The 22,848-nt window shown below is 41.3% G+C and overlaps 1 protein-coding gene across 1 annotated transcript in view; it reads right to left on the reverse strand.

Annotated features, from left to right (window-relative positions):
* LOC134871716 (LHFPL tetraspan subfamily member 7 protein) overlaps positions 1 to 22,848 on the reverse strand; it is a 104,466-nt gene that overhangs the window by 2,635 nt on the left and 78,983 nt on the right. The window lies entirely within an intron of this gene.

Here is a 22,848-nt window from a genome sequence, read left to right on the forward strand (position 1 = left end):
ATATAAAACATGTTTACACAGCTAAAATTATAATTCAAAAGTTGGATCTTGCATAGGTAAACTCTTGTGGCTTCATTCAGAGTGAATATATTTAAAAGCATGTTAAATGATTGATTTCCTTAATAAAACACACATTTCTTGAGGTATCCAGTGTACTGCTGGGCCAGCAGAGAGCCACATGGGGGGAGTAGAGCTGTTGCAGAGAGAGCTCAGCTGCCTGACAGTTAAGTGTGAAATTCAGATACTTCATCAGTGCTGAAGTGCCTCCATTTGCACTCATGATTTGTTGCCTTGTGTTGCACATATGCAATAAATCATGACCTAGATAGTTTTATAAGTCCTGCAGTGGCCGAGCTTTTAATGTATTGAACAACAAAAGCGCTGATGACCTTTAACTGCCAGAAACTTCAAATGCAAAATGATTCATGTCTATAAAAATCCATTTGCACTCCTCATTTAAAAAATTAAAAAAGAAGCTCCTGGTGCACTTCTGCGATCAGCTTTCTCTTCCTCTCTCCTCAGCAGGCGCTCACTTTTACAAATTGAGTCTCGGGGCCCCATGCTGCCAAGCTGTTATTGACTCTGCTACGGGCTATCATTGCTGCTCTTAGTCATTCTGAGTGCCGGCTGGATTTCCATCACAATGCCAGGTGTCAGGGTGGTTTTTAGCTGAGGAGCGCTGGGGTTACTGGGGAAGCTTGAACTTGTAAAAGTGAGTAGAAAGCACAACAAACATATATATTAGTTTTGCTATTGATTTCAGAGGATGTCGGTTTTTCCAACTTTCAAGGGGGCTCATGTGAGGAGGACTCGGCAGAATCTGTTTGAGGATCACATCGATGGTTTGTGTGGGCAGTGAGGAGGAGAGGAAGCGTTCCCTCATGCTTTAGTTGCACACTGGGGGCTTTGAGATTGACTGTTAGGAGTGGAAAAAGGATGATAGGGAAGTGCTGTCTCACCTGGTGCCTCTCTGCGGACTTCATTGAGGGTCTTCCTAACCCTGCTCTCAGTGAGGCCCCATGTTTTATCTGCAGGGGCCCTGCCTAATGACACCTTAATGACCTTCTTTATCAAGCTATCATTGGCTTTTGTGGAAGAAACATAAAGCAAGTGCGCGGAACCCCAAGTCCTTTTCCCCGCTTGTCTAAAAACTGGGACACAAAATGGATAACTGATGAACAACGCAGCATAATATAGAGGACTGGGATCCAGGCAGCAGTGTCTAACAAGTGTCAGGTAAGCAGGGCGACTGTCTGCATCAGATAAGCTACAGCTCGAGCTCACTGGATCTCTGCAAGCTTTTAATGAGGAAGAGAACTGTCGAAAAAGCTGCAAGAGGCTAACTCCAAACGGATCAATTGCATCCTTCAGATCTGAGAGGGAGTGAAACCAAGCCGAATCATTTACACGTCTTAAAGGCGATTTTACACATCAAAGTGTGTTTACATGTCTTGTGGTGCAACACTGTTGGAGAAAGCCGCCTTCGGCTCCAGTGGGAGCTGTGTGGAGCCTGATAAATCGCCTTCAGTGATCGCACACGGGCCAAAGACTACAAGCTTACACAGAATCTCCCACAGCACTGATCACAGTCAAAGTTTGGGCAAAAAAAACAAGAACTTCTACAATAAAAAAGCCTCTTTATCAGTCATTTGAATGCGCTGATTCCAGACGTTACTGCACTGGATGCAAAATGCAGAACAATGAGGTCTACATTTTGTGACAAACGTTTTATTAAAAAGGTAGAGAAAGCAGGAAACGTTCTCACTGCAGGGTGGATCAACTTCATTTCAACAGGGTCTGACATGGCCCGGTAATCTAATCCTATGAGGATGGGCCGGGTGATGAAAGAGCCTGACATGACACCCAGATGCCATGCAGCGAGACTAAAGCCTCAGAGTGATTATTACTTGTGTAGCGAGGAGGCTGATTTACATGTGGACTGCAAGAAGGGAACGCCTCTGTGTTATTGGCAACGTTGTCTAAGTTGACAAAGGGACAATGTTTTCTATAACAGTACTTATGTTATGATAAAAATCAGCAAAAGACTATATTAAGCTTTAAAAAGTGATGATTAGTCAAAGGGGAAAGTTAATTAAAGAGGCCCTATTGTGCTATTGTTCCCCCCCCCCTTTCCTGTAGTGTGTTATTTAGGTGTATGTGTATTTACATGGTCTGCAAACGCTAAAATCCCAAAGTTTCTCTCCCACGTCCTCATGCAATGAGATCCAACTCCCCATTACTTTGAACAATCCCTTACAGCGGTTTTAAAGAGCAGTCCACAGGAGCCACCAGGCAGTAAAAAAATTACAAGTGCTTCCATCTATTACGCTGTACTTGACCACACGAGCGGACAGTTTATCCAACGCCCAATTATCGGCTTGCATTTGTAAGAATCCGAAACAGGAAGCGAAGTGCGGTCCTTTCTCCAAAGAGAGGATTAAAAGTGAGAAGGAGTGAGGAGAGTGTCAGCCTCAATCACATGAGCGCTGCTGAGTAACCGCGGCTATCACAATGGCTCAGAGATTATGAGGCTGGGCAGTGCACTAATGTGTCCCAGTTTCCATGAAAACTTTAAACGTAGCGACAAAGAAGGGGGGGTAGGATTCCAATTTGATTAGAAGTTCAACCTAAACCCAATAAAATGTTGTGCAATATACCCTCGTGCAAATTAAGCTTTACTTTTCATTCATTTTACTTACAATCTGTAAACAGTACCAGATACTTCTATCATTTGAAGTGGTCACTCACTAGCCACGTTATTAGGGACCCCTGTTCAACTGCTCGGTAACGCAAATATCTTATCAGCCAATCACATGGCAGCAACTCAATGCATTCAGGCATGTAGACAAGGTCAAGACGACCTGGTGAAGTTCAAACAGAGCATCAGAATGAGGAAGAAAGGTGATTTAAGTGACTTTGAACCTAGCATGGTTGTTGGTGCCAGATGGGTTGGTATGACTAGTTCAGGAACTGCTGATCTACTGGGATTTTCACGCACAACCATTTCTAGGGTTTAGAGAGACTGGTTTGAAAAATAGACTCTGAGCGTATATACTTAGTATTTTTTTCCAATGGTTTACTTATTTGTGATTTGTTTTTACTTATTGTCTTTTTTATTATTAAGAGCATGCCTACTTTGTTATTTTTTTATATGTAAGCCTATTTTCTTGCTTTATCTGCACTATACTTCTGCTGTTGTAGTCCCGCAAATTCCCCCGTTGAGGGACAGATAAAGGAATTCTGATTCTGACCAGTAGTTGTTTCGATAAGTTTCTCAAATCAAAATGTAATTGTTAATATCGTCCTTGATGTTTAGCTTGGATTTCTTTGAATGCAGCTTTGAAGTGCGCGCAGGCTTCGGATTGAGGGAGCAAATTATATCGACTTGGAAAAGGAAAAACATCCAGGAGCGTCCGAGAGAACTAGATTATATTTTTCATCAGCATCTGCCTTTTTTTTGTTACACCTAGCTGCAAGGCTGTGCAGCCCTTTGTGAACGCCAATGAATAGCAAACACCTTTATGTGCCTGTCTTTCAGATTTTGTAGAAAGGTTTTTTTGCATGTAGCAAGCCTCGTAGAGAAGAGAAACATTAAATGAAGCAGAGGGAGAAACATTGTGCCACCATACAAAGCCTCCACTTGTACAAAGTAAACTAACCTTGAATCTGGGTGAAACAGAAAGCCGCTCCCAGAGAGGGCGAGGAAGTTTCACAGCGGTGTGAGTGAGAGAAAGAGATTGAATGTGTTTGTGGGGACGGGAAGGTGTATGATAACCTGGCGCCCAAGCGTGACACTGAATCACTTTCATCCCAGAGCTCTTACACCGGCTTAGATTATTACACAAACCGAGACACACCAATCATAGGCTTACCCGTGTGTCGTATTCCGACATGTACCCCGGACTCCAGCTGCTGAAATCAGGTATGTCTGGAATGTGCTCTTGAAAAATGTCAGGAATCAAATATAGTGCAGCACCAGACATTCATACACCTTGTATCTTTTACAAAAACTCATTCTCCCCTAGATATAACTAATAAGAAATGCAATTCTGTGAGCTGCGGGGAGGCTTTCATTACGATGCTGAGGACCTGTGCTTTGGATCCAACTCGATTGCCACCGTGAGCTGACTGTCAGTTAGTGATGGGAAGGGTTGGATCAAACTAAACAGGAAATTTGTTTCCTACCTCTTCTGTGCTCTTTAATTCATGTTTTGATAGTGTCATTTGTCTGTTTGCTACAGAAGAGTACCATGGCCAGGCGAAGGGAAAAAATGATTATGCATGATTTTTTTATTTTGCATTACAACCTAAATGGTTGAGAATTACACTGAAAGGTTGTCAACAAAAAGTGGGTAGGTTGAGAATAAAGTTATATTGGTACATACAATCCCTGGCCACTATTAGGGACACCTTTTCAACTGCTCGTTCACACAAATATCTAATCAGCTAATCACATGGCAGCAACCCAATGCATTTAGGCATGTCAAGAGGACCTGGTGAAGTTTAAACGGAGCATCAGAATGAGGAAGAAAAGTGATTTAAGTGACTTTGAACGTGGCATGGTTGTTAGTGCCAGACGGGCTGGTCTGAGCATTTCAGACACCGCTGATCTACTGGGATTTTCTCGCGCAACTCTACAGTTTACAGTAGGGGTGGGAATCACCACGAAACGATACGGTACGATACGATCGCAATACTTAGTCTTGCGATTATACGATATGCTAAGTACTGCGATATGATATATTGCGATATGATATATTGCGATATGAAATATTGCGATATGGCGCATTTCTGATTTCTTTCTCCACTGACTCCATTTTTGTTTTGACTAACTTCCTGCCAATCCCACTGACTTTACCCATGGCCATGACAACACAATAAAAAGCTCAGCATCGTCTAGCGGATTGAAAATGCAATTGTTGGCCCCGGCCGTGGCGCAACTGGCTGGGGCACCTGCACCTTACGCCGGCAACCCGGGTTCGATTCCCGACCCGTGGTCCTGCTTTCCTGTCACTCTCACTGTCCTATCCGATTAAAGGCAAAAAGCCCCCAAAAAAGAAAAGAAAAAAGAAAAACCAATTGTTACCAACAACTTTTTATAGTTTATATAATAAAATATTGATATTTGGCATCCGTTTATCAATACAATATCGCAATGCAAAGTATCGCGATACAATGCTGTATAGATTATTTCCCCCACTCCTAGTTTACAGAGAATGGTCCAGTTCTGTTGGGGAAAAAGCCTTGTTGAGGCCAGAGGTCAGAGGATAATGGCCAGACTGTTTAAAGATGATAGAAAGGCAACAGTAACTTAAATAACCACACGTTACAAACAAGGTATGCAGAAGACCGTCTATTAACGCATAACACGTGGAGCCTGAAGCAGATGGGCTACAGCAGCAGGAGACCACACCGGGTGCCACTCATGTCAGCTGAGAACAGGAAGCTGGGGCTACAATTTGCACTGGCTCAGCAAAACTGGAAATTAGAAGATTGGAAAAATGTTGCCTGGTCTGATGAGTCTCAATTTGGAGTAAGCAACATGAAAGCATGGATCCATCCTGCCTTTCAAGGTTTCAAGGTTTTATTTGTCATATGCACAGCATATACAACGTATATGTTGGCAATGAAAATCTTATGTCCCATGCTCCTCCAACAACTCAACATACATGGTGTAAATAAGATGAATAAAATAGTGCAAAAAGAGAGAAGAATATTTACAATAATAACAATAAAGATTTGAGGATGTGACAATATATACATATGTGGAATACATTGAAAGTATTTAAATACTTTACACTGTTGAATGAGGAGGTATGGACAGATGCATATATATGTATGTGTGTGTACTATAAACACATGTGAGTAGACATTCACAGAGCTCAGGAGTTCAGCAGTCTTATAGCCTGTGGTATAAAACTGTCTCTGAGTCTGGTGGTCTTGGTCCGGATGCTGCAGTACCGTCTGCCAGACAGCAGCAGACAGAACAGATTGTTGCTGGGGTGATGGGGGTCCTTTAATATCCTACCGGCCTTCTTCCTACACCGCTGGGTGTAGAGGTCCTCCATGGATGGCAGCTCCGTCCTGGTGATGTGCTGAGCAGTTTTCACCACCCTCTGTAGAGTCTTACAGTTGAGGGCGGAGCAACTGCCATACCAGGCGGTGATGCAGCCAGTCAGGATACTCTCGATGGTGCACCTATAGAAGTTGCATAGTATCCTGGAGTCCATGTTGAACTTCCGCAACCTGCGGAGGAAGAAGAGCCGCGGTCGAGCCGTCTTGGATATGACCCTGGTGTGATGTGTCCATGTCAGGTCCTCACTGATGTTTACCCCGAGGAACCTGAAGCTCCTGACTCTCTCCACAGCAGTCCCGTCGATGGTGATGGGTGTGTGTGCCTCTCTCTGCCTCTTCCTGTAGTCCACAATCAGCTCCTTTGTTTTGCTGACGTTGAGATGGAGGTTGTTGTCCTGGCACCAAGATGTCAGGGCTCTGACCTCCTCTCTGTACGCCATCTCATCGCCGTCTGTGATCAGGCCGATGACGGTCGTGTCGTCAGCAAACTTGATGATGGTGTTGGAGCTGTGTGTGGCCACGCAGTCGTGCGTGAACAGGGAGCAGAGGAGAGGGCTGAGCACACAACCCTGAGGGGCTCCGCTGTTGAGGGTCAAGATGGAGGATGTGATGTTCCCCATCCGCACTGCCTGGGATCTGCCCGTCAGGAGCTCAGGATCCAGTCACAGAGGGCGCTGCTGAGCCCAAGGTCCCTGAGCTTAATGATGAGCTTGGAGGGCACAATGGTGTTGAATGCTGAACTGTAGTCAATGAACAGCATTCTCACATAAGTGTTCCTCTGGTCCAGGTGGGAGAGGGCAGTGTGGAGGGTGAGGGAGATGGCATCATCCGTGGACCTGTTTGCCCTGTAGGAAAACTGCAGGGGTTCCAGTGAGTCAGGGAGGGAGGAGGTGATAAAAGTTTTGACTAACCGCTCAAAGCACTTCATGATGATGGAGGTGAGTGCAACTGGGCGGTAGTCATTGAGGCAGATGGGTTTTGTCTTTTTGGGAACAGGGACAATGATGGTTTCTTTAAAACATGTGGGGACTACAGACTTGAGCAGTGACCTATTGAAAATGTCTGTGAACACATCTGCCAGCTGAACTGCACACACCTTGAGAGCACGACCAGGGATGCCATCAGGTCCAGGAGCCCTGTGTCCTTTTCAGAGATCTACTGCACTGGTAAAAACCAGTGAGCAGCGATCCTAGGCCTTCTGTGCCTCCACAGCCGGGGGCCTCTCAAAGCGTGCATAAAATGTGTTCAGTTCATCTGGGAGAGATGCAGACACTTCCTCAGCACCACTCGTTCCGCTTTCAGGCTGGTGGTGTTGCTGTCATGGTGTGGGGGATATTTTCTTGCCATACTTTGGGCCCCTTAGTACCAATTGAGCATTGTTTGATCACCACAGCCTACCTGAGTATTATGCTGACGATGTCCATCCCTTTATGATCACACTGTACCCATCTTCTGATGGCTACTTCCAGCAGGAAGACGCGCCATGTCACAGAGCTCAAATCATCTCCTACTGGCTTCTTGAACATGGCAATGTACTCAAAATGGCCTCCACAGTCACCAGATCTAAATCCTATATATCACTTTTGGGATGTGGTTGAACGAGAGATTTGCATCATGGATGTGGAGCACAAAAATCTGCCACAACTGCGTTTTGTTATATGTCATGATCCTTGTTTTGTGTTTGTTGTTTCCTGTTTTATTTTTGAAACGTTTTCCCCTCTTGTTTCATGTTCAGTTTCACTTCCTGTCTGTGTTTGCCCTCCTGTGCCTGATTGTGTCATTGTGCTCACCTGTTGCCCCTGTGTTTCTCCTCCCCTCTCCAGCTGTGTTTTGTCTTGTGATTACCCTTGTGTATTTAGTCTTGGTTCCCCTTTTGTCTCTTGTCCGGTTGTCCTCTTTCATGTATCAAGTCAAGTCTTTTTCATGTCCTTGATTTCCCTGGCTTACCCTCCCTTGTCCTCCCTTGTCCTTTGGTTTGTCATAGTATTCATTTGCTACTTTTCGGTTTTGTTGTACCTTGCCTTCTTGTGTTTTGTTAACAGCTTTTATTTAATAAAGCTCGCTTTTAGTTTGAACCCCCATACCTGCCTCCCCTTGTTTCCCTGCATTTGGGTCCTGCTACCACAACCGTGACAGTTATCATGTCAATATGGACCAAAATCTCTGAGGAATGTTTCCAGCACCTTGTTGAGTCTATGCGAAATGTTGAGAATAAAGTTGGTATGTTAAGAATAAGTAAACAATTTTTAAAAAACACGCTACTAGCTAGCTAATACACTTGGTTATTCTTTGCATTTAAGTTTGGTTCTCATATTGCGAAAATAAGATCCTCAGATTTATGTTTTGGAAAGTTTAAAAGTCTCAAGATTTCATATTAACTCTTGGAATGCAAATTAAGAAAAAAGATCTGTTCATCCTCAATAGGCATAACACTCTTCCGACAGTTTGAAACCTCTGGCAACTGCTTACCTAAAATATATCAAGAGTTCCTATTAAATGGTAATTATTATAACAACAGTAGCTCAGCTGGCAATCTTCTAACTAACTGTCTTTGTGTGCTCTTCTATAAAGGACAGACACTTTAAAGAGTTTTATAATGAGGATTTGGGAAAAGAAAGACACTTAGACAAATAAGACAGAACGTGTTATACAATATACGTTCAAGTCTAGCAGCTAGCAGGAACACGAATATATTAGAAGAGACTAATGCACTGCTTTTATTCTCCAACCTTAAAGTCAGGCTGACAGTCCACTCCCCTGATATGAGCGCAGTCACACATGCAAATGCAAAAACATTTGAAGAAAGAAGCAGAGAACCACAGTGGACCTTTTGGTGTCACTTACATCCTCCGTGTCACCAGCACCCACTGCATACTCTCACCCCTGAAAGAAACTTCTCATCTGGCTGCCGTCCAAACAGGGACATTATCTGCACTTCATTTCAAAGACACACGGAAAAGTACGCACATTAGAGCGTGGCCTTACATTACCAGCAGCTTGTTTGATGTCACATTTCCTCGCATACCAAAGACATCAACACCCAACTCAGCAGGAGGAAAAAAAACACTATTTTTTCCTCTATATATAAGTAATGCCTGCGTTCTTCCAGGTAATGTTGAAGGCAAATAGAAAACAACAACAAAATGCCTCTAATAAATCTTGATTCGCCAACTCAACACTTATTTGTTTGTGTTGCCGGCCATGTTTGTCATGGATGAAACACAGTGACAGGAAACATATGCTGGAAAGAGGTTGGGTAATTACAGACGCAGGCCTACAGCTATACATCAGAAGCAGTGTTCTTCTACCATGTTCTTTATCATGTTGTCTCCGATTCGCTTTCTGCATAAGCAAGCAGTTTCCACAAATAGAACAGGTGTCTAGTCCCATGTAGACAATAACCCAGATGTGATCGCGAATGCTGATGTAAATTGAGTTGTGGATTTACAGAAACAGCCCAGGGCGATCAACTGACCGAACTATACTCACTGATATATTGTATATACCTCTATTTTCATTATTGACTTCATTGTGGTTCATATTGCTACTTTATTGAGTGACTTATGAAGTGAGAAATGCCCTCCAAGTCTCTGAAAAACCAATGTGATGTCTTAAAATGTCTTGTTTTGTCAGTCTAAAACCCAGAAATCTTAATTTATATAAACTTTAAAACTGAAAAGTCAGAAAAGCGCAATATTTCATAGGCTATACAAATGTTTTCTGCCATTTTTGCATTAAAAATACTACTTGAATATACATACTGTCCGGGTAAATTGTACAGTTAAAACACTTGGGGTTCTACGCACGGCTTGACAGCAGCAAGTAAATCTAACAGATTAGAATCTAAACTGCGTAATTTAATGTGTAAATTGTGTGTGTAAATTGGAAGTACAGACAGTGTAAGTGTGTGTCCAGTAATGAAAGCATAACAAAAGGGCAGAGCGCGTAACAGCGGTGTGTCTCGAGGAAATTGCCTTTTCCCTGGCCACACACGAGGAGTATTTCCATTTCCCTTCTCTATCAGGCGAATGGAGATGGGAATGGATAATTTTTGTTTCTCTCTCTCTCATTGGAAAAACACTCAGTGAACACACTTTTTTTTCTTGACCTTGTGTCTGGCAGCAGGGAGAAGGAAGCCAAGGGGACGTCCAAAACAAGACAGCTTTGTTGAATACTCGATTCTGTCAATTTGGGCATTTTAGAGGTTGTTAATTCATACTAAAACACTGCTGCTAAGCAGAATACACCGTCGCTAAGGAGGATCAAGGGACTATGCGAGTCATATCAACCCGCAGAAAGAGTTTTGCTCCATTGAACATGAGCTGTGGGCAACAAACATTAGTTTTCTTCGTCAGAAAAGTAGAATCATTTTTGAATATTAATCAAGCACGGAACTTTGGATTCATGAAGGCTATACTGTCCCCAGTAACAAAAAGGAAAAGAGAAGAAGAGAAGGGAAGAGGTGAAAATATGGAGTGCTGGATGTCAGAGAAATCAACAGAAGCAGACAGACAGGAAGTAAACACTAACGGGTACACGATACGGGCTCTGGCAGTGATAAAAAACTTGTTAATGGAAAATAATTTGAACAGCTACAGAATCAGAGCTGCCGAAATCTTAAGTTATGTTGCTGTCTCTGCAGATCCAGCAGTAAGGACACAGTGAAACGGACTATGTTTTTCTTGGCAAACGCAATACTTTCATTTTGAATTCCATCAAATCATTTAAAAAACAATATTGTGCTTCTCGTCGGGATCGTGATCACCATATTTGTCTTCTTTTTTCATTAATGACCGCCTCGCTGGAGATTTACATCACATACAGCCCTGTGTACAAACTGCTCCACCAGAGTATTTTGTACATTGAGTCTTCTCCGTTATTTCGACCCCGCACGAGCTCAAGGTGAGGAATTGTAAGCGTAGAAGTTAAATATTTTGGGAGTTGTACTGTGGCAGCGATGAATCTCCAGGTATTCAGTTGAGACCTGGCGGAGCGTGGGCTTCAACCACAGGGACTCCATCCTTATGTGACGAGCTGTGCTCGCGTCTGCACACGGCCATGTTGATAAATAAGCTCAGAGCGCCTCTGGGAAATTATGCTAATGACGCTCCTCTGACTACCTACATTTCTCCAGACATTTGGCTTAAGGTGATCACGTACAGCGACTAAAACACATCTCGCTATCAAATGTTGCAGAAAGAGTTACTCAGAGACAACGAGAGAACATATAAAGAGGGAGAGAAAAGTTTGAAGGATTCATTTTGGTACATGGTAGTTCTAATATGTCTATTAATGGGTGTTGGTCAAATTGGCAAGGACATCAACAGGAACTCAGTTTTATTTAGAGCCAGTGACCACAAAAGTGTTAGCAGTTAAAGCAGTTAAGAAAGTGTTTACTTTTCACTACATATGCTTTCAAAGTTGGAGATTTAGTCAGTAGTTGAAGAGGTATTTGGATTATTTACTTTACTACACAAGATTAACATACTACATTAAAAGTGCTCAATTCAGAATGTTACCGAAGCGAAAGTACAGAATTAATATCAGCAAAATGTACTGTCACTATCAAAAGCATTACTTGGAATTTCCTTTTCCCCAATCGTATATTACTAAAGAATATTATAATCAGTATCAATAACAAAAAGCATTTTAATGTTTGCCAATGTGGAATCAGTTTTAGATACTTCGTAAGATCAGCATAACATTTGATTTATATTTGATGGGTAAAAAGTAACTAGTAAATAGAAGGGTTAAATGTAACACTATGCAGTAGTGTTTGGTGTTACAGAGTCTAACATTTCTTTGTCATTTATTTTATTATATTCACATAAATTATGTGTTCTTTATCTACCTAAATTTAATACCTGACTTGTTGGGCCTCAAATCATTGGGCGTAACATCCAAAATTCAGTCCATGTACCCATATGATTATTTTTGTGGGGACTTCCCCCCTTTATATTGCTTCGCTCACGTTTTCCTCTTCCTTTTTGTTAACGTGTTTCAGTAGCAGATTTAAGTAGTGATAAAATAAAATATAAAGTACAAAGAGTTTCAACATAGTACTTAGAACAGTACATGTGTGTATGTACAAGTTATATTCCACCACTGAATTTAGTCTGATTTAATCTAACTGGTTTGATTCTTTGATGCAGTTGTGAACACACTAACAGTACGCTCATGCAGACTAAAACAGCGAGTCTGTTTATAAAGTCATTAGAGATGGGTCAAAGGGAAAAAATGTCAAAAGCAATAATTAAAAGTCTGCAATTTCCTGCTAATAATAAATAAATCTGCATTTTATTTTATTTGTTCCGCTTTCATTTGTGCACTGTGAAACCCTTACCAGACAAAAAAGAAAAAAGACCAAAAGCATCAATTTCACTCTGATTCGGACTGGCCAAATTGACTATACCTTGTGTTTGGAGGAAAAATCAATTGTTGGGCTTTTCAGTTAGCGGAGGTGAGACAACACAGGAGTGCGTGCTCAGAATGACTACACAGCTGATCAGAAAGCACAGGGGAGTTACTCGTCAGAGTCCGAGTGAAAGTGACTTGTTAAAGAGCAGATCAAACCATTTGCTGTGGAAATGGTCCACTGCTGTCAATGGAGCCAGAAACCTGTTGACCTTGAGCACTGTTCGAAGAGATAAAAGACCGATAAGGAAAGTAAAAAAACAGGGAGTTAGGGGGGAGATTAGCAGGGCAATAAAACAGCGTGTGCTATCTTCAGATTGAGCCCAAAGGCCTGAGGACTGGTCAATCAGCGCTCAGTAATAGCTCTGTTTATCACAGACTCATTCTCACTGCTATAAGAGAAGACTGCAAAGGTGGTTTAAGCCCCCATCCAGAATGCATTTGAGCATGTAAGAGCTTTGTTATGTCTTAAAGACTTCTTCCAGATAATATCAGATGATTAAGTAGAGCTTTAATGATTCCTCATGTGGCACTGCAGCAACAAAAACAATGATACTGATAAGAACACAACAGAGAACTGAAGATAAGACCATAAGGACTTACAGTATGAGACCATATTGTGTTAACTCTCAACAGACACAGAAACAAAGATTCCGGGAGGAGGGATGAGAAAAGAATTTAAAGGAATAATTCAAGATTTTTGAGAATGTGCTCATACACTTATACAAAGACAGTCTGACAGGTGTTGCAAAGAACCGGGGTCATTTGTTTTCAGGGGCAGGTAGATCATGAAACAACTGCATAAAAATGAAAGGAAAAGTCATATTTTTTTAAAGATAGCGCCCAGTGGGTACAGGGAGAATAAAATAGGCCCAAGAAGGAACCCTGGGTTACCCCATATGGGATACACTTAAATGCAATGCTTTACTCATGGTGCAACGCTGATGTTAAAATATCTTCACTCAAGGGACTTACCTTGGAAATCATGATGTAATTAATTTAATGCGATTAATTTATCACCATATCATGTAATTCATTTGATTGGCAGAACCTAATGCTTTTCATTTTTAGAGGTGATAGTAGGTGGAATTTATTTGCATTTTGGACCACAGCAGGCTTACTGTTACACCTGTTTGTAGTCTTTATGCTAAGCTAACCAGCTGCTGCCTATATGTAGCGACCATGTGTGAGACTGGTATCAATCTTCCCATTTCACTCTATGGGTTTATTTTTAAAATTGTTAAAACTATTCCTTCTAAAGGGTTTGTTCAATGATCCTGTTCACGAACAAACATATTTTCTTATCTACACAGATTATGTGTCTTGAGTAACACAGAAAAAGAGATATTACTGTGGATTTTTATATAATAGTGTAATAATAGAGTGTGCAAAAGAAAGGATGCACAGCACTGCATGCAGCTGGCTGCACAGCATTATTTTCACAGCCTCCAAACAAAGACTCCTTCAGTGCCTCTCGGCTCCCAGCGCATGATGAGCCATCTGAACTTGTGCTTATGACTGTGAAGCTCCATCCTGCGAAGCACTGTAGCGATGACACATGAATCTCACACGCTGCATCCAATCTATCATCTTAATTACTTTCATTTCCATATCACCATCTATTTTTTTAGTGCAGCAAATTAATTTACACCTTCGGACAAATTGCTTGTCCTTGACTTCCTTATCACTTATGAGGCAACCCACAGCGCACTCGGGGTTTTGTCAGTGTACGGCCTAACCAACCCTAATCACTCCCTCAATCCATCCATCCCACTCGCAGATTGAATTAGCACGGGAGACAAAGTACCTCACATGCATGGATGGGAGAATAAATAATAATATTACAAGAGAGAAAGTGGCAGATAGATTGAAGACATCAATCAAGTGTGAGAAGTTGCACTCACCGTGACGATGAGGTGTCGTGTGAGGAAACAGTAAATGAGAAAACAGCGGTTTATCCGAGGAAACCTGATGGTGTGTCCCTGTGCTGCATGTGAGAGGCTGCTAAAGGGGATGTTGGTGTGTGTATGTCTGACATTAACCCTTTGTTTGTGTTGACAGCCTACGGCTCTGAGGCTAAGCCCTTAAGCTTGGTGTCTCCTGGGTGCAGTAGCTACCTCTGATCCAATATGGGGAATGTCAGCGGTGAAAGTCAAAATAACTTGAGGACACTGTCAGTTGCCGTAGAATCAGCCAGGAGAACATGCCACAATGAATATGATAAAAAAATGTAACGTAATTTAATGTCTTGAATGTACTATGAAAGCAGATAAAGACTACTAAATAAGGAACTGGATCAGTGGTTTCTGAATACAAGGGGCAGGCGGTGATGCAGTGATGTCATATTTTAGTAGGCCAGACCCAGAAGTTAGCATCACAAGGGCTTCCTCAACAAAAAGCCATGGGATCTTTCCCTTGGATTTTTGTATATCGCAGAAAATAAGGCGTGTGGCAAAAACACACTTATGATGCTTACTGATTTTGCTCAGCAGAAAAATATCCACGTATTAAAACAACTTTGTGACCTATTGTTAGCCTATAAACAAACTACATTACGGCTGCGCATCACCACCGCTAAGCTAAGGCGGCTAATGTTCGGAGTGCTGACCTATAGTATTTATTTTGTCACTTTTGAGGAACTGTTTTTACAATATAGACATTATGTAAAATCACGAGACCTTGTTTCAGGCATATAAGCAAAAACACATTCAAAAGAACGTAAACTTGGAGATGTGGGAGAACGAAGTTGAAAAATGCGAACTAATTTCTGGGTTCCTGCACCTCTCCATAGGGGTGGCACAGACACCCTTATGGAAACAGATTGGAGCCCACCCCACCTTAAGTCATAAGGTTTTTATAAATCAGGGTCCTTGGACCAAAGCATCTGAATGAAGTGATATGATGAAGCTTCTTTTAGAAAAGCTAATCAAAGTGACACTTAATAACTGAAAAGATTCACGAAACAACATCATTGCGTTTTTAGTCGTACAAATTAAGCTGGACTACATGGTCAAAAGAGTTTTCTCAATATCTTTTTTATATGAATTAATGTTGATGTTGCGATTCTATCCATAATGATGCTCAAATTATTCCTCACAACAAGCCTGGCTTTGAATTTGAGTCTGCACACATATTTACTCAGTTTACAAATGTACCCCTGTTTGCCCAACCATATTTAAAAGTCTCTAAACCTGCCATCGAAAAACACAAGCATAAAAACCACACAAAATATGTAATGGATATGCTGAATAAATATACATTTATACATAAACACTTCGTCTATTTGATAGAATACACTAAAGGACTCATAAACTCTCGCAAAACACCCTGGGTACAGTATAATGAAAAGGGCAAAATGCATGAATTCATGAGGTGGGACAAGAACAGGGTACTTATTTTCCAATTGACTGCGACACATTTTTCAAATTGCAGAGTGTATTTGAATGGGTTTCTTACGTCCTGGGCTTACAGAGCACTTTCATCACAAGAGACTAGCCTGTAACTCCAGAGAGGAAAAGTGAAACACTCCTCTAAAGGGGTTCACCTTGGTTCTTGTAAATTATTTTCTTTAACAACCAAAGACAGCTCTAAAAAGTGACACCGTGGCATCGTGCTGTCTATGAAAGCAGTGGTTGAGTATGAAAGGGAGGTGCACAAGGCTGCTGTAGACAAAAGCAGATCCGGCACAGTGCACCTGGGCGTTGTAACTATTTACAAGCTCCCATTAATCAGTGTGTGTGTGTGTGTGTGTGTGTGTGTGTGTGTGTGTGTGTGTGTGTGTGTGTGTGTGTGTGTGTGTGTGTGTGTGTGTGTGTGTGTGTGTGTGTGTGTGTGTGTGTGTGTGTGTGTGTGTGTGTTGCGGATGTGCCTCTTTGTGTTGCTTGTGTATTCCATATCTGAACATAATAAATGAATGTCCCTGTGTATAAATCTAGATCTCTATCCATGTCTAGGTGTGTTACACTGTGTGTGTATTAAAGCTGGCGGTGTTGGATTTGCGGTGAGAGGGTGAACGCAGAAAAAGACACAGATATGCCGTTAGCTGTTAATATAGTGAACTAAAATGATTTGATTTAGTAAAATACATTTAAAAAATAAAGATTAAAAAAATAACCAGGGATTTTTGGAAAATTAGTTTTCAATATTAATGGGCATTTACTGCTTTTTTAAGGCTCATCATCTAAGTTATCTAAGCACAGTGATGTAAAAACCTTTTTTGCAATGTCTGTCAGAGTTTAGCAGTACTTTTACCATCCAATTTTGGCTCAGCAATGTGCATTTTTAGAGGGGACATTTTAAGGCACGGCAGTTCGCCAAACCGTATGTGCTTACTAGTCATATTTTAAAGGGTATAGAGTAAAGGGTAGATATGTCTACCTATCAATGGAAGTGTGCAGAAAGGCAGCTGATGCAGAGTTTCATCCTTTGAGAGTGGATGTTGCAGCACGGAGGAGTCCTGCTATACAAACCTAGAAGGCCATTATTCTTCAATATATAGAATTCTTTATGAAAACTGCACGATGTAGATGGATTCCACCTGTGTTTGTGTGAATGCGGGGGGCAGCAACATAATGAATCCCTACAAGAGACACAGGGCCCTGCAGGGCTACTGTAATGAAGCTCTGCCCTGCCATCGCTCCCTGACCCAGTGGCATTAAGGAAAAATGGAAAGCATTACCTTCAGCCTTCACAGCAGCCTACCAAGTGGGGACCTGGAGCAGGTGTGTGTGTGTGGAGGGGTGTCTAGGAATGGGAACAGGAATGAGGTTAAGAAAGGTCACAGTGGGGGATGGAGCCCAGACAGGACTCCTACTGTATGTCTGACACAACAATGACAGGCTGAAGTCTGGAGAAGGTGTGTGTGTCAAGAGAAGAATGTATCTTATAACTCTCCGAACAACCTTAGCTCGGACACACGTTATTCCCAATGAACAAAAGGCCCACTACCAACTGGCTTTTGTTTTCTCTGGAGAATATTAGAATATTACAATCGGCATCAATAGAGTTTAGTATAAAAAAATCATCAAATTAATCCCAATAAGAATCTGGGATTTATCATTATAAATCACACGTTTAAAATAAAAGGTATTTACCTGTAATTATGGAGGAGATAAAACAAATAAACGTGCATTGTTGCAATGAATAAATGCATGACACACTGCTAAGAATATATCAGAGGTTTTTTTACTTGATTAAATCAGTATTTCTGAATCATTGGCATGTCTGACAATTTCCGACACTTGGCTAAAGCATAGAAAAGCAGCTGTCATGGAGAGCTGCTTTATTATCTGGATTATTAGCATATTGCGAGCACTATCAGTTCCCACAGTGGTGACCACGTCTGCACACACCTTCTCCGCTGTCTCCCACTTTCTGTGCAACTTCAAGAAAGCGGCACATGCTGTAGCAAAATTCCTTTCCTTCGCCTTCACCACCGGTAAAAAAATGAGTGTGCCGTTACCCCGAGGTAGTTAAATATCTCCTGTGCTCTCCAGTCAATGCATTAGATGTAGCTTGCGCCATTTCCTCCGTATTCTTTGTCTTTTCACTTACATACGATTCATAGTAAATCACCAGATTTACTGCAGCACCTTTGGGTCAAACTTGGTAATGTGATTGTTTGCCTGCATTCTTTTACGTGTTGCGATTCCCCTCATTTGAATGTAAAACACATACAATTGATCTATTTACATCAAACCCACCAGACTCCAGTCAGACAACAGTAATAATACCGCTACAGAATCAAATTGACCATCTTTCAGTCCTTCCACTGTTCAAACTCTGGTTGAAGAAGTTGAAAGAGAAACATTAAGTAGCAGATCAATTACATCGAAATTGAAACATCAAGAAAAAAAAAGGAATATTAGTCTATAAAGGAGTGTAAAACTATTTTCACTATTTTTGGTGTATAAAAATCTGATCAATTTTTGGTGGAAAGGGCTGTGTTAAGAATATTGTCAGTTATATTCCAGCAAAAGTCTCTAAGATGACTAAGAAGTGCCAAGAGACCTTAACAGCTTTGTGTTGTTCAGTGAGTGTGAGTGTGTGTGAGAGTGTGTGTGTGTGTGTGTGTGTGTGTGTGTGTGTGTGTGTGTGTGTGTGTGTGTGTGTGTGTGTGTGTGTGTGTGTGTGTGTGTGTGTGTGTGTGTGTGTGTGTGTGTGTGTGTGTGTGTGTGTTTTATTTGTTATTTTATCACATTTCTCAGTCGCATCTACAAGCCTTTGTTTGGAAGTGTAGAAATCTGCGGCACCCCAGGGGGAAGAGAACAAAAGAGAGGCTTTTGTCTTAATTCTCTACAAATGTTGGTTTTGTTGGCTGCCTTGTGTCAGTAGTTGCTGCTACCCACTCCTCTGCTGGTCTCTTAAATTGGAGTGTCACTGGCTGGAGATCATTTGATCAGCAGAACTCTGGGATCAGGTTCATTACAAGAGATGGAGCACCCCAGCAACCTGTCATAGATAAACCCTTTAGAAGAGGGTAAAGGGAAAAGGGAAAAGGGCTTCTTTTCTTTTGACTCTGCTTTTCCTTTCTTCAACTGTTCCGCTTCCTTGTCTTTACCTACTAGGAAACAGGGAAGATTCAGTGTAAATCTTTAATCCTGAATCAACAACTTGATTTAACCACTTAGCATTATAGACATACCCAGCTCAGAGGACAGAATTAGTTTTAATCATTTATTGATTTTGTCAGACTCCAGGATCCGAACAAGGTGGTGGATGTTTTGGCACTGTAAACAGTAGACACCCAATGTAGGCTTTTTCTTTTTCTCCAAATCACAACTAATATTTCACATGGATGCAGAGGTTCAGCTAGCAAGGGACAGAATAGCTGTAGGGTGTGTGTGTGTGTGTGTGTGTGTGTGTGTGTGTGTGTGTGTGTGTGTGTGTGTGTGTGTGTGTGTGTGTGTGTGTGTGTGTGTGTGTGTGTGGATGTTTATTGCTCTAGATTGGCAGGTGGCACCTTACATGCCTCTGCCAGTGTATGAATGTGGGTGAATTGTTGAATGCTGGCTTGTGTTGTGTTGTTGGGGCGCAGTATCTGTAGGCTAAACTTTACTGTGTGTGCTGTTTGACGATAAAAACAGCATTCAAATTTTCCATTTTTAGAGAAGTTGCTAAGACCACAAAACAGTACAGGAAAAGGAAACCCCTAAAAAGAATAATCGGGTCTCTTTAATGTCTTCATTATGTTATAAACCAGATTCAATGTATTCTTTCAAAACTCATTGCTCTTACATCTTTAATGATCTTCTGTCTTCCCGCACACAGGTGCACAAATACACACACTTCTTAATGACTTGTCTTGATGCTAATGTAGTAATTAAGGACTTTGGCAGCTCCTCTCAACCTCACACTACTCCATCCCATCAGACCTCTGAAGTATCATGCTCAACTCAAAAGGACTCATCCTGCTCTTTGATCAATCGCATCTTTCCTTTAATCAAAGAAGCCGATCAGAAATAATTCCTCCTTCAGCCTCTGTCAGCCGATAAATGGCTTCCATCTCTGCTTCAGATCGATCACAAGCTTTCAGATCTGTAAATGAAGGCTTAAGTAACAAGAACGGCCAGAGAGGTAATCAAGAAGACCACCGAGACACAAGGGGGTGGGGGGAGGGTGCGCTAATGTGGTGAAAGCATTTCCTTGGTTACAGCAGCCTTGGTGAAAGTAGTCCGAGCACACACACAAACACACACACCGGCCTGTGTGTGGCTGAGCGACATTTGGCCCTTCTTGGGAACAGAGCCTTGGTGACAGTGTTCAGGGTCAAAGGTTGACCTCTGTCCATTCTGGCGTGCCTCTGGAGCTTAATCACACATCCTTATTGTTTCGCCCCCTGAGCATCTACCATGGCAAAACTGACAGGATCAAAGACATGAGAAAGAGTATCCAGCAAAATGGAGGCAACTTAGGAAATGCTCTCTCAGAAGTAAATAATACATTAGTGTGTATTAATATTATTAGCATTTAAAGGCGCTTAATGAAGGTTTGAGGTGTGAAAAATTGAAACACACGACAGATTCTGTATTCTAATCTGCAATTTTGCTGACAGTATGCTTATCCTCCTCACACAACACACACCCTAATGGCATCATGAATCATTTATTGAGTCGTATGTCAACACCCACATACACACAAGCGAGTATAATTGCAACACCACATTTTATGATCAGTTGCACCCCTCTGGTTCACCAACACCTGGTTTCAAAGCTCCATTTCAACAACCCCCACCCGAGCCAGTGCACACTGAATGTGAGTTCCCATCCACCTGTTTTTTGTGCATTTTCAATTTCTGCATACAGATAGCTATAAATACTTTAGAAATACGTTTGCCAAGTCTTCACTGTAGCAGTCTAGGATTGAATCCTACCCATGGCCCTTAGCTGCATGTCATCACCTCTCTTTTCTTATTCCTTTGTCAATCCATTATGGCAGAAAGGCAGAAAAAGTTGTATAAAAAAATCTTGAAACATTCTTTTTTGATGCTTTACAGAGGCAAACAAGCTAGTTATTTTTGGATTAAAAAGAAGCGGAATGCTATCTCAACAGATATAGGGTGCCTACTGTAAATGATGACGTGTGAATCACGTTACTAAATAAAATGTATTATTATTATTATCACTACAAGGACCACTGAAGCTGCAATGTAATCTTCCTTACAGTATTCCATAAAAATGGAAAAAAATCATATTTCCATCCAGCTTTCTAAGTTGTTTTTTCTATATTGAGGTTCAACTGGCTTTAGTAACACCATCTTATAAACTTTTTTTTTTCTGACTGAAAATATTGTTACAAATGCTGCTAATATCTCTATGAACCAACAGCCAATTATCACATACTGTAACCTATTGAAAGAAAAAATCCATACAGTTCTTCTTGCCAATTTTCTCAAAATGAAATAAAAAATTGCGATTCATTTGGTTGGAAACCAGGTTAGAGACTTGCTGATTATCCTTCAATCACAGCATTGAAAACACTCTCTGGGATCACTGTGAGAGGGTGTTTGTCATGGCTGCTGAATAGTCACAACAAGGTGCAAGGTTTTCTTTGTTGCACGAACATTTTCCAGAGTACAACGATAAAAGGGTATCATATTTTAATGTTTTTTTAGTGGCCTTTAGGAGTTACAGATGAGTATGTTTGTGCTTGGCTCAGTTCATCCTAAAGCTGAATAAAAACGATTTAAGTCTGGAGGTTGCTGGGTATAGCACTGGGGATAAAACACCCTCCAACACTAAAAATGTCATACCTGAATATTTATCTTCCAAGTCTGGGTTTTGGTTTCAATCGGGCATATTGTCCCTCAGTTGGTTTGTATTTCTGTGCATGAGTGCAGATGTCCTATGATTGCTACTGGTGGTAGCACTCAACTGACACGCTGAGGTGCTTACACAGTGGCAGGCAACTATTAAGTGTTATCACAAGAGAATGTCGGGGCAAGCAGGGCAGCTTCAATAGAGCTGTTATCTTTTCCAGAAGCGGGAACAATATGTTGGTATGGGTATACGCATATTGCACAGGGCAAAGTCTCACTACTTGATTTTCTGCAAGCTATAAAAGAGTCACTACTGTATATTTTCTTTATAAATGTCACAGTTTGGTCATTTAATGTTACATTTCCACATCAAAATGTAGACTTGTCTACTGACAGAATTCCATATGTTTTTAATTAATTGGAAACTAGGAGAAAACTGTCATTTCAATTTAATGTAATTCAAAGCATTAGTACAACTTTAATTTTGTGGTTGTTTGCCAGAAGCTGTAATTATTTGTTATCCACTTTTAAGAAAAATGTTTCCAATTTCTTCTATGGAAACTGCTTTATTCAGTGTATTCATGGGTTTTAATTGCAGGACTCTTTGTTCAAGAGAGGAATAGACCCAGCAAAAACTTTCTGAGCGATAGAAACTGAAGGAATCATAATGATGGCTCTGGAAGTAAACATTTCCCATGATTCCACTCTAATACACAACAACACCAAACTCCCTATTTTGTTTTGATTTGATCGGGAGACCACTATTGGTAGAAGATTACATATTGTGCTTTTAAGTTGCATGTTGAGTTATAAACCCTTTTTTAAGCGCTTGTATTGAGGACTTCGACAATCGTGTAAACACATGCTTTATCTCCACCCAAACAGTCTCTGGAGCCTCTTTGCACTTTTTCTAGCACATAAACAAAACAATCTAAAGACTTAGTCATCAGAAGGCTTTTAAACATTCCACTTTATGCTCAACAAAAGGGTCTGTGGGAGGATGAATAGGCAGAAGACAAAGCCAGGTGTAAAACTGACTGGTCATGCTGTAATGACAAGGCGTAGTCCTTGTTATTAAGGCCTCCAATCAGCAAGTATCTCTT

The sequence above is a fragment of the Eleginops maclovinus genome, chromosome 11 (genome assembly GCF_036324505.1).
Source record: "Eleginops maclovinus isolate JMC-PN-2008 ecotype Puerto Natales chromosome 11, JC_Emac_rtc_rv5, whole genome shotgun sequence".
Taxonomy (NCBI): Eukaryota; Metazoa; Chordata; class Actinopteri; order Perciformes; family Eleginopidae; genus Eleginops; species Eleginops maclovinus.